At 41.5% G+C, this 13615-nt stretch overlaps 1 long non-coding RNA gene across 1 annotated transcript in view; it reads left to right on the top strand.

Annotated features, from left to right (window-relative positions):
• The window catches only part of LOC120788092, a 53093-nt gene that overhangs the window by 12709 nt on the left and 26769 nt on the right, over window positions 1-13615 (top strand). Inside the window, exon 2 of the long non-coding RNA XR_005707188.1 lies at window positions 13281-13340. This is a non-coding gene — a long non-coding RNA (uncharacterized LOC120788092). The remainder of the gene's footprint in view (window positions 1-13280; window positions 13341-13615) is intronic.

The raw sequence follows: 13615 nt of genomic DNA, 5'->3' as shown, positions 1-13615 counted from the left end.
CTGTGGGGTATAAGAGTACGATGGAGACAAAGTACCAGATAGATATTAACCAGTGTATCCTTTAACAATTTTGCCCATTCACCCACATTTTCTGCTTATTATCAGGTATATAATGAGTCACAGAGGAGAAACATGCTCTCCTGGTGTGTGTGTGTGTGTGTGTGTGTGTGTGTGTGTGTGTGTGTGTGTGTGTGTGTGTGTGCATATGCTTGATTGGGTGGGTGGTTGGCAACCACTTTTGCATTTCTGCCTAATTTGCCATTGTGAATACAATTGAGTTAAGTGGCCCAAGTTTGTTTTGCTCCCCAGCTCCCTGCTGTGCTAGCATTACTACACCACTTGGACCATAAGCAATCAGAGAGAGATATGGGGATTTGGAAGAGGAGGGACTGCGGTGTCATGTTTTAAGTGAGGAGCACACCAAGTATTGCTGATGAAGAGGGATGTGGTGAAGGGAGGCAAATGCCTGGGCCCAGAAGTGCTGTACCAGTGTGAAAGATGGTCCCTGTGAGGGCCCCTGCGGTGGAGAGTCAACTGTGGCTAGCTTGAACTCCTGCCAGGCTCACTGGCTGTTTGAGTTGTTGCAGATGGCACAGACAGTAGTACTGATGTGGCTGGGTGCACATTATAGAACGGGAGAGAAAAGTGATACACAAAAATGTTTATCCTTCATGTGTCCCCTAAATGTCATTTTTGGGGACACTGTGCTGCTGATCAGCTGACCCTTCAAGGGATAAGTACACATACCAAAATCACCCATGTGTATTATGTAGATTTTTGTTCTGGTGCCCCATGCTGGCACTTCAGCATGCATTATGTTAACTGATAACAGCCCACAGGCATTAAAAAAAAAAACTTTGCAAAACAGCTAAATGATAAGGAAATGGTTATGATATGCCACTAAGTCTCAAAGCTTTGTGTATAATATTTAGAATAATATTTTGTAATTATTATAACATACACAAAATAATAATGTCTGCTTTCCCTGTTTCACAATGACTGTTATATAAGATGATGCAGATCTGAAAATCTCAAAAGTATGTGGCGGCCCACAAAAACAAACTCGATTACATCCACTATTGAGTTAATGATAATCTATTTTTTTAAAACTCTACTGGCCACTTAATAAAGGCATTGCCACTTTTTATTTTCTAATATTTAGTCCTCCTAGTTTGGATCATATAAGTGCCCTATCAGTCAACATACTACTGTTCTGGAGCTTTAAAATGCACAATTAACCAGGGACGAGTGGAAGATTTTGGTCACTGTTTTCTCAGCACACATCAGGCTCATCACGCAAAAACTTGGTGTATTTCTTTAATATTGTGCCACTAAGTCTTTTGGGCCTTTAATTAACGGGGGGAGAGGTCTGATGATGGTGAAGCAGCTGTATTTCACTGTATGTTACTGTGAAACTTCTATATACTGATCTTTGCAATATAAGCCTGTGCTATGTGGACCCAGATGTGGCCAGAGTTTGGTTCCTGTGCACCTTCCTGAAGGTGCTCCTCCTCAATCTGCTCAGTGACTGAAAGTGCAGCACATCCAGAGCGAAAGAAGCACAAAACAGCCTGTTCCCCCTGCTTCATGACGTATTCACAACCAGAACATGTTGTTTTGAGATCCGCACGGCAAATCCTTGTTGGCCCGTATCCTGAATAATCAGTTGTTGCCGGGGCTCCCAGCGGCAGCCTGTGGGGCCACAGAGACATGCCCAGGGAACCTTGTGGGCCCTGGTCGGGGGGATGAGGGTGCTGTTTGACTGCTGCGTCTGTCTATCAGGAGATTTGTGTGGATGCTTGGGGCACAGAGTGGAGACAGTGTCAGGGCGATACCCTTGACGGTGATGTGATTGAGTAGACAGCCGCGACCCGCTCCTTTCTTCACCCGCCACCCTTCTCTTTCCCCGTACATCTCCACCCACTCCTTACACAACAGCTCCCCGAGAGTGAGCGATCACTTAAAACAGCGCTGGTTATTATACCTAAGCACATCCTAGTAATTTATGCATGATTGCCTGGCAATCTGAGGCTATTCATCATCCTCTTTCCTATCTTTCTTTTTTTAATCTGTTGGTGTCTTGTTCCTCTGGACTTTAATCTATAGGGCTATTAAGAATGCCTGTGTAATAATGGCTCAGCTCAGGTGACAGCATGACATTGGCGCCGTCATTGCCACACACGTTTGGGATCCTGGAGGACTGCCGGCAGTGAAAGAGGCCAGATCTGGCTTCTAAAGCTAAGAGACTGTTAGACCATCCATTGTTTTGTTGTTGTAGGACCTCCACTCCTGTTGGGCAGATGGGAAGAGCTTTTCATTTTACACCATGTTGTTTTTCACAGTTTCTTTTTTTTCTCCTTCTCATGTCACTGGTATAATTATTTAATGTGATGAAAATAAATTGAGCTTTTCAATTTTGATTCTTTGTTTGGCCACTGCGTTTTAAAGAAGGTCTTCTTGACAATATATTGCAGCATTTTCAGAATTGCTTTTCGCAGGAACGCAAGTAGCTCAAATATATGGCATCAATACAGGGAGCTAGGCCAGCCGATGTCTGATGCACAAACGTGTTTGTTGCGTGTCTACATGCTTCTGTGCATGTGTGTGTTTTCATGTATGCTGCCAGACACCGTGAACTCATCCAGTGTGAGACAGAGGTGTTAGCAGCAACAGCACAGGCTGACCCTTCTGTTGTGGAGTTATCCGTCTGTGACTTTGAGGCATGGTTAATGGATGCCGACCTTGCTCCATGTTCTCTATCAGTTCCATTCAGCATCTATCAACCCAGGGATGTATCTTGATTTACCACTCTGTCCCTTTTCCACTTCCTGCTTGTAAAGCAGAGCACCAGAGTGCACCTTGGCCCGTTGCAGGCCATTGTAATCTGCCTGGGCGCAGTGGATGCTAAATTAAGAATGGAACAGCATGGGGGGAAAAATGAGACTTCAGAATGTAGCAGCCTGAAAGACAATCGGAGAGGCAAATGCACCACAGACAGTGACCCTGGCTTATCTTTAGCATAATCTTTACTTATCTTATTGGGCTGCTTTCAGGCTATTTATTCACAATGGAGGTGACAATATCTTGAATGTTGGATAATGTATGAGACCAGTAAAATTATTCCTCCACAGCCTAGAGCTCTTTTCTGAAGAAAAGGCATTGCTCATGTCTTGTAATTCTTTTTTTTTTATTTTTTTTAAAGTGATGTCTATCTTAGCGCCATCTATAAGGTTAATGGTCCTTTTTTGAGAAAACAAAATCAGGAGTTTGGGATTATAATACATATTTTGGATCCTGTATGGACAGTGTACTTTCTTATGCTGCTCTTAAAGGAATACTGTTGGAGTTTTTTTAAAGTACGCTTATTCACTTTCTGGCGGAGAGTTAAATGAGAAGATGAACACCGTTCTCACAACTAGTCCAGCATATGATGTTAATTTTTCATTTCAATTTAGTTTCCAGTGTTTGTGCCAAGCTTATCGGGTGCAGGCTGTAGCCTTACATTAAATGGACCAATATGAATGTGGTATCGATTTTTTTCATCTAACTCTTCCAAAATGGCAAACTATTACTTTTAAGCAAAATAGTAGTGTGTTACAATCCTTTTACTCTGTGAAAGTGGTAACCAATTACTGTAATGTCTTCTTACTCACTGTATTAACAACCTGATTTTTCTTCTCCCCTACTTATTCATCCCTTGCTCTGCTGTTTACCTGTGTTCTCTTCAATGCAAAAGTGTTTTGAAGCTAAATGTTAACTCAGTCATATTTGCCTCTGTAAGTCGAATTTCTTAGGGACTTGTGTGCTGACACAGATGGTGGGGGTTATGTTAAGAACACCCAGATGGTATTCAGAAATATGAGTCATTTCAGTTAAAGCGTTACAGTACAGAGCTGCATCTTCTGTTTACCCTGGTGTGACAGTAAAGAAATCCCTACAAAGTCAAGTGAAACAGGCGACACTTTTTCCCGAAAAATTTTTCCATGTCTGTTTTTTTTCATCTCTGGATTAAAATTGGGTTCTGGTGGCTTTTCTCTTAATATGGAAACATTTAAAGAATCTCATGGGTCAGAGAAAAATCCCTGGCAATGAGGTAATCTACCCAAAAGGCACCCTGTTGATGTGTTTCTTATTTAATTGTTGTTGTGTATGTTTTTGTCTGCGCTTGTGTGAGCTAAGGTGTGCTTGCCACCGCATGTCCTCATTTGCTTCTGTTTGTCTGAGACTGTGTGTGGAGCCACGTGGGTGCGTTTTTTGGATTGCACCACCGAACATTTCATTGACACTCACAGCAGCAGTCAGTGCATTGATTTCCCATTGGTCGATGCTGGTTGACTTTACAGAAGGAGGTGCAGAGGAAAATGTCTTCTTTCTTTCTTTTTTTTCCCCCATATACAGCGGTCACACCATTCTTTACTTCTCTTACTTCTTCTTCAAAGAAGATAGCAAGAAAGTAACTTGACAAAGGTGAATCTCGCCTGCGGTACTTAACAAGACATTTAGAGTAAAACATTGAAATTTACAACAATAAAGGATCACGGGTAGGCCTGGTGTGAGATTCTGTGAAGGCTGGCAATCATATTGCATCAAACTTTTACAAAAACAGGATGCTCAATTGTTTTTATATTATTTTGATTTTTTCCTTTTTTTGTTTGTCCTTCATCTCACTTTCATCACAAACAGAAAACATGTAGACATACTGCAGACATAGAATTACGCCAAAGTCATAATGCGCATTAATGAAGACTTGCATAGGTGGGGAACTCTACCTGTTTCCTGGTTGGGAAAGATAAGTGTGCTCAAAAAGAAAATACAGTATATGGACGGGTGAATCTGAACACATTGAATACATGGATTAAGATTAAGAAATGTTTCAAACTTAAAAATCATTTTTCACTTCTGGCTGCCATATGGATAAGTCCAGATTAACATATGCACATATGTTTTGGAAATGTACAAAGATACAAACATTTTGGAGAGCTGAAGGATGAGGGTTTGGATAAGACGGGGAGCTTTCACCTCTTCGGTGTATTTTGGCAGCTAAAGTGTGCAAGGAACAACCACAACGCTAAATCGATTGGAAAACTCTTATATATTTCAAGAAAGACTATTCTTCAATTCTGGATTTCTAAAGACATCCCTGCACCTTACGATTAGTAATTAACAGCATACCCTAGTAATTTGAATGTAGTTCAGCCTGGAGACGTGTGTGCGTGTGTGTGTGTGTGTGTGTGTGTGTGTGTGTGTGTGTGTGTTCCCCCCTTTTGTTTGTTTTTGTATCCTGTTTGTAAAGTTGTGGCTCCTGTTGTTCTTTTATTTTATTTTTTAAGGTGGCTCTGAATATATTCGGAACTAGAGGTACATTTAATTGATGCCAGAACCTCAATAAAAACAACAAGAATTACACTAGAACTATTCTAGTGTAACATGAAATGTATTGATAACATACAGCTCACAAGAAGACAGAAATCTCAAACAGTGTTAGGCTAGTTAGGTTAAAGCCACTGTGAATAAGTATTCACGGTGGCTTAAGTTTTAGCACTGTCTTCTTATAACAAAAAGCTCCTGGATTTTTTTTACAACTCCTAAAGGAACTGTGGATATGTGTGTTTTAGTTGCCTAATTCTAACAATGCCTTGGTCATTGTTTAAATTACCATAACCTCATCTTTTCTTATCCTTTATGATGCCATAATTGCAAAAAATGGCACTGAGTGTTTAAACAAAAAAGCTTTAATTTAACAAAACTCGTATTTTGCTGGATCCTCTAACATCAGTAATTGAGCCTGTCTTCTCCTCAGAGGGATGTTAGTATTCTTGCTCCCCACTCATTGCTGCTTGCTTGGTATTTCCATGTGAATAACAAGTGAAATGGCTGACTGTAATGACCATATTCAAGAAAACGTGTATAAATCTTTTTTTTAATCTCTTTTTATACATCACCCATAGGTGTCTATATGTTTGTACATTTCGAAGCCTGGAGTTTAGATTCATACCTAATATCCTCTTGTCAGTTGTTCAGACTCAGAAAATCCAAATTTGGGCCACAGTGTGAGATAGCAGCGGAGCAGCAGCAGGGAAAAGTATCTGACAACCACCAAGGCTGAGAGTTGAGGCTAAGAGATCTGTCAATCAAGGCAAATGCACTGGCAAACATACCTCTGATTAATTTATGATCCTGTATCATTTTCATGGAATAATAACTTAAAAATGCCAAGGCAAAATCAGGAGTAAGTTTTTATTGATTATGTAATTCCAGAGGGATGTTGTTGGGTGTTCATATTGATTTCAGTACAGTAAGAGTTTGTCGAGAGGGAACATGAAGCAGCCATTAGCAGAAATGCAGTTTCACGTCTTGTTTTCTACATTCAGAATGAATGCCCATGAGTGTAACTACAAGAAAAGCAATGGAATGCAACCACACAAATGCCTTGAAATGCACAATACCAGAGGGCAGTGGTGTTGGTCAGCACTGTCGGGAGTTGGCTTCATTGCTGGTGCCGTTGCCCCTCAGAGCATGGCTGCTCCTCAGAGGCCATTGTTCTGTACTCCATCATCTTCTCGCACTGAAGACCAAGACTGGTGGACACGCATGCCTGTTAGATATTCCCATGACAATCCAGTGTGACATTTCTCTTTCATCTGTGTCTTGCCGTTTCTTCTCGTCCATGGTCTTTCATCAAACTTTCTCTTTCTCTCTCTCTCTCTCTCGCCCCCAGAGCTCTCTGTGTTTACTTGAGGGCCTCTCACTTGTTTTAAGCAGTTAGAAAAAGAGGATAGCAAAGGAGGTGTGGGGATTGTTGAGAAATAATTTGTGAGTTTTTATTTACATCTTTTTTTTTTTTCCCCTTCATGCTGGACTATAGCTGACGTGATCTTTGCGGTCGCGTGAGCAGTTTTGGTTGTAGGTTTAAGTGTTTGTGACAAACTGGCAAATTCAGAGGCTCTGTGTCACAGCCTGTCTGATCACACATGTCCCGTCTTTCTTCTCTTGATGCCTGCTTTCCTCCTCGGACCTAGCCAGCAGAGAGAGCCTGGCAGACAGCTGTGTTTAGGGCTTAGATAGAAGACAGATAGTACAGAGGTGGGAAAGGAGACATGCTGTAATCACAGAGATGGAAGGATGATGTCAATCATAGTGTCTGGTGGCTGATAGAGGAAGGAAGGCTGAATACAGCCACAATTGAAGGATCTTCAGTGTCAGAGCAGGAGCCACCCTGTTTCTCCTTAGTCTCTTGGAAGAATCAATCTTCGTGCTATAAATGCACTCACTCTTCTCATGTCATTCATCATCCAACTTTATCCTCCTACCAATCCTCTTTGACCCCTTCTAATCTTAATCATTGACAGAAGTTAGACTACAAAGTGGCAGACAGTAAAGTATGAGTCAGACATTTTCTTCACTTTTTCAGTGCGGTACAAACTCTTTTACACTTAGATGAAGTCTTGAATTAGGCTTTATACCTAAATAAGAGTCTAGCAGCTATGTGAGCTGTACCATGGAGCAACAGTGCTTAAAGCAAAATGCTAATGTCAGACTGTAGATTATTAAAGAGAATTAAATTACTGTAGTTTTGCAGGTATTTGGTTATAAACCTAAATGATGAACAAATTAAAATTCGGATCTGATGGTGGTGCTAGATTTTAAGTCAGGTGATTACCATAGCCGTTACAGTTCATCCTGTGGAGGACATGAATATGTCTAGTAGTTGTTGAAATATTTCTCTGGATAAATGAAAACTTTGATGTGCTAATGGAGCCAGAGGAAAAGATCATCAAATTCATTAGGATTCATCCTCTGGGCACCATGGATATCAGTGCTAAATGTCATGCCAGTCCAACTACTAGTTGTAAAGACATTTCACTAGAGGAAAAGTCAGGGGATCACTGATGTCAGTGGGATTCATCTTCAGGGGACTATGAATATCTATACAAAATTTAATGGAAATCAATCTAATGCAGGAAGATGATAGTAAGTAGATAAAATATTGGTATTTCCTATTTGTCACGTTTTACTAAGCATTAATATAAGTCAATAGTGCTTCAACTTAAACCCAGTTCATGACATTTTTACTGTTGCTGCTATCTAAGTACCTGTGATGCACAGGAAGTGATTCATTTTACCTTACCAGAAGCAGCAGCTACAATTTGTTTCAAACAAACAATTCATCAGTATAAGAACTTGGTAGTTGACATTACCAGTGGAAGCCACACAGTCTGAAAAGGAAAAAAAAAGAAAAGCTGCATTAACAAAAAGAAGAAAGACATAAGAGAACTAAACACACTTGTTTTGGATTTGACCTCCTCAGCAATGACGACTTTGCACCAACGATGTGCCAATTGCAAAAATTAGGATCTTGCAGATTACAACTTACAAGTCTCATGCAGCAAAACGGCAGCTGAGTTTATCGGATGTGCCATAGTGCTGCATGTTTGTAACAAACAATGGAGTCCCTCGACTTTGCTCCTCAGTCTCAGGGAGGCAGGGAAATAAAAGGGAATTTGATTTCAGACAGGTGTTTTACTCAAGAACCTCTGAGGGGCCTCTCCTGACAGTTCTACTTCAAAACCCTCTGTAAAAAGTGAGGTGGGGTTGTCACCAGCAAGTCTACACTGATGTGACAGAGAGCTTCAGACTTAAGTATTTATTTATTCACCCATATCTCTTTGTTTGCATATTTCATAGTCTTCTTTCCTACTTTGAGTTCATCTTGTATTTTGTAATTTCTCAAAAGTTGGTGGTTTAATTCTTGTTTATTGTTGCCTGTTTCCCGTGATGTCTTCACAGGAAATGCATATAGTCTTGTCCCTTGCATTTTTTAACACCCAGTAAGAAGGTCCCAAGTTCGATCTCCACTATGGCCACCAGTGCTATTGGATTTTTTGGCCTCTGAAATGTATTGAAGCATCATCTCTCAGCTACAGAAGGGACAAACTCAAATTTCCTTGAGAAAGTTTAGCCTTTTTCTGGTTTTTATGATTACATTTTGATTTGTTTGGTTGATAAACGGGCTTTTGGTGCCAGCCAGCCTTATTTTCACTTGCTCTGACTAACCGTGTGTGGTAATTAATCATCAACACTGTACTTAAGAGATTATTAATACCTTAATAATAGACAGATAATTCTTACATCGCAGACAGGATATCATACTGATTTCTTCTGTATTTCAGTGAGTCATTTCTCTGGCTGCAAGATATTGACTGTGTTGATCATATTTCATCAGGGTTTCAATCTGTTTTTTCCACACTTAAAATTACACCTGGTACTTACAATATGCCCAACACAGATAGATCCTCATTTTTTTTTTTAGTCAGATATCAGTTATTTGAAATTCTGCCAACTCCCCACACACAAATTTGACTTCAGTCAACGGATTAGTTTCCTCCTCCCATTTTTCTACTCTCCTCTCATTTTCTGTTTTTCTAAATCTTCCTCTCACTTGATGTTCCTTTACATTTTCATGCATCAGGAGAGCTTGAAGGTTTTGACAGGACGGGCCCTAGAAATTTGTTGCCTCCCTCCAGACCCTCCGAAGTCTCTGCTCCCTCATTGAACTGTTATCTGCCCCATTTCTGGGATTTTCCATGGCAACTAAGAGCCAGCGAGCGTGTGAGTGAAAAGAGTAAGGTCTCCAGTGGAAGCAGCATCTTGTCTCAGACAGCTGTCTGCTAGAAAAACAAAGGAAAGAGAAAAAAAAAAAAAAAAAAAGGAAAAGGAAAGTTAGGGAAAGTAGTTTTTTCCCCTTTAGCGTGAAAGACAATGCTAAAATGGTTGCAATTCAGTGCACAACAATCTAGAGTTGCATTCAGTTAAACCCTCGGACCATTCTCAGTCCTTTAGCCACAGGTCTCTTGCCTGCTTTTTAAAAACATGTTACTGAATTCCAGTTCAATGACGGTGCTCTGACAAACACATAAGAGTAGTGTTCTCTCCATGATCGGTTCCTAAGCAACCTGTTCGCTTGACGCAAGCTGCAACTACTGACTGACAGTCCTCAAAGTTTCATCCATGGGACCCCCTCAGTGGAGGTAACCCACATTTCACTCTATTTTAAGCTTAATGTCAGATATAAGGCCTTACCAAAACACATGGGTCTCTCCACTCAACATGTATCAAATGGAGCCTGGTTCCCTGGAAAGCTAACATGTGCACTCGATTCTTTCTTACACGAGAGCATCTCTTCACAATCCTTAGCCTCTCCCCTCCTCTCCAGGTTCTTCATTTTGGATGTGGAGCGACATTGCAACTTTAAAGGCGGGTTATGCCTGCGTCTTCGGAAGGATTACACCACAATCCCAGTGGTTTTAAACAGTCACACTCTGCCACTCAAAGCCAGACGTTTTCTTTTGGAGCGTTTATTAAAGGAGCTTGGGAGTCTGTGGTGACAAGTGAAGCATTTTGTAGAAGCAGAATGAGGGATAGAGAAGAACAGAACTCAGCAATGAGGGGTTTCCTTTTTAAAGTTTAAAGTTTCAGTTCTCAAGACTTTCATGGCCTTTGTCGCTATGTTTAGAAATATAGTCACAAACATAACCCTGGGACACAGTGGCCCCGAGGAATGGGAAGGAACAAACAGTCAAAGGAAATCTGTGAGTGGTGATAGCAATGACTTTATAGGAATGTTTTCCTACTAAGATTACTACTTGGGAAGGACGAGAAGGGCCTCCCCATCTTCAGTGCTTATAAAACGTTGATGTGAGTGCCTTGTTTTTCCTTCCCACATGCGAGTCACGTGAGGGTAACGAGAGGAAGCATCACATGATTACGGGGGCCATTTGGAGGAAATCGTCGTTTCCGTGTAGTGAATTCAGTGTGTTGAGGTTGTGGTTTAGACGGTTATACCATGAGCTGAAACTTGCCATAAAGCTCTGTAAAGGTAAGAGGAGCTGCAGGTACAGGTGATAGTTCTCTGTAGGTTCATCCCTACGTGTAACCCATTTACATTGTCACATTGTTTTCATATTGTCCTTTGACATATTGTAAAAAAATATCGTTTGTTGTTTAAAGTAGTGGAAAACTTGAGTATTGTGTAGCAGGTTATAGAAATAGCGACTCTTCAGTGCAGGAGAACACCATCCCATATGCATTGTATTGTGCAAAAGTAGAAGATACATACAATACATGCACCAATCTTACATGATGACATTAATTGTGTGTGGAATCACCTTTTTAAACACTGAACTAGAGAGGTATCATCCTTGTCAGTACCCAAAAACAATTGTGTGTGAATTACCTTTGTCAGTTCTTTAAATCCACCTAGAGTAAATAGCAGCCTCTTTTCTCTATTCGCAAAATGTTTACTACTACGTCTATTTGATGTTCTTTACACAGGCTAATAATAAAATCCCGTCTGAGCAGCAGCATCTATGACCCTGCTAGAATGAGGAAACAAAGATGGAGATATACAGAAAGTTCTATTTCTTCGGGCCATGGTTTCCCTCAGTGTAATCAACGTTGTCCGGTGAAAACGAAAAAGTGCTCTCTTGCAAACTGCCTTCTCTGTCAGCTTTACAGTGTTTATCTATTCCATCTGTCACTCCCAACTCATCGGCGAAATGGTTGTTGAGAGTATGGATCCAGTTCATGACAATCCATCATTCCTGACAAGTACAAACAGTAATCTATTTTAAACAGCAGGGTATGATACTGATGATGCATGGCAGAAGAGGGGTATACAGTATACGCACTTATGGTCGTGCATATTGATAATCAATTTTTCTTCATTTTGACCACTACAGGAAAAAATTAATCTTTCCGGGAGACACTCGGTGTTGCAGTCTTTGAATTTAGGGAATAATATGCATTGTGTTTTGCTGTATTGACACCCCGTACTGTTTGGAATAGAGGAAAACCGGCAAGGGCTAAATTGACACATGACGGTGGAGACGCTTCTGAGAAGGTCCATTTAGTTGGCATCCATCTTATTAGCCAGACTGCACCTAGTACTGAAATAACTAATGAATCAAACACGCCACAAGTCTTATTGTACATTGATCTGTCAAAGCTGGACAGGAGTTTTAGTTACAGAGACTGAAGGAGCTGCCGCAGGAGCAAAAATAAACCAATTGCTTGAGTTCCAGCTTGACGGGTGGACATGCAGAATCACAGTTTCTGACACTGACAAAAAATACATGTCTCAACATGTCGTGCATGTATGCCTTTGTGACAGCAAATGGGAAGACATAAGTGGTGTGATCACAGAATTAACCTCCTGTGTTGGCTCTTGCTTGGCTGCTGCAGCTTCATTCAGGGATCAGTTATGAAAGTGTTCATTTTTTCTTCTTTGCAGCCTTTCTTCCGTTTCTTCCATGTTTGATATTTGCTCGGATTTTCAAAGGAAGTGGCAACTATTGCCATGGCAACGTGGAAACTATCCAATCACACTGTGCCACAGTCCTTGATGTTGCCTACGACATTTGAAAATTCTAAGTGTGTGTGCCCTGCAGCACTTTATTAGTTGCAAATGTTTTATTTCTGTCAGGAAACAGCTTTTATTAAAAGAAAAGCTGTATCTATATCTATCTCATTAATAAAGTAGTCACCAACGGGATTCCTCAGATTCAGTTCCCTGTTCTTTAAGTTGCCATTCCTTCCTACCCCACTTTTGCCTCTTTTCCTGCCTCCATCTCCCAGTATCCTATCATCACCCTCTCATCCCTGTGCACTGGCAGTAAACCCACCAATTCCAGACCATTCTTTGGAGATATCTGTGGGCTTTCTTCTTTCTCCCAGCCCGTGTTGCCACAATTTCAATCTGCCTGCCAGTTTGAAGGGCCTGCCAGGTGCTCCTGGCTCAACCATATATCCTCTGACACTCTTTCTTGGGGACGGGGGCGCAGGGGAGGAGAAGGAGGGGGGGGGTAAAGATGAGGCTATCTGGAGCTACCTCTGAGAACTACTCTCCCTGAAACTCAGTGGGCTGACATGTGGCAAAAACACAACCCACCAAAACCATACCCCGTCCCTAATTCCTCTTTGCAGTAGCCCTGAGTGAGGTTCAGATAGAGGGATGGCAGTGAGTTTTTCAATGAGTCCCCTTGGGGTCGGAAAAACAGATCGTGTTACAGCAAGCCAGTTGGCTTGGTGTGGCGCAGTGACCGCATCGCCATCTTCAGCTCAGAGTCTGTCAGTCAGTCACAGTCTGCTGGGCTGCAGCTCCAGTGGTCAGGCAGGAGTTCATTCCTTTTTTGTGTCTTTGTCTGTTGTGTTTCTCTGGCTGCCAGACACTTCCTTAAACTCTGAAACCTCAGTCTGTGCCTTTTTCTCTGTTTCCGATCCAGGGCTGTGATTCTGTGCTGAACTGGTCACATCATCGGTCCAGCTGCTCCTCCTGCCTCCAGGTAAGATCTGTAAGCCTGGTGATAGTTCTGCTTGCACAAAGGGACAGTCGAGCACACACTCATGCCCAAACACCCGCATGTGCACACAGATCAGAGTTTGAAACCACTTGACAGCAGAGTAGCAGCATAAACAACAACTAAATGTCCCCTTTGGTTTGTATCCTAAAACTCTGCCGTGCAAGACACAGGCCGTTGTTTATAGTTTAACAGGACAAACAACCATCACAACAGGGGTCCTTATGCTGAGACTGACATGCAGCACTGAATGTCCCTTA

This window comes from Xiphias gladius, chromosome 3 (genome assembly GCF_016859285.1).
Source record: "Xiphias gladius isolate SHS-SW01 ecotype Sanya breed wild chromosome 3, ASM1685928v1, whole genome shotgun sequence".
Taxonomy (NCBI): Eukaryota; Metazoa; Chordata; class Actinopteri; order Istiophoriformes; family Xiphiidae; genus Xiphias; species Xiphias gladius.
This window is presented reverse-complemented; position numbering and strand designations above follow the sequence as displayed.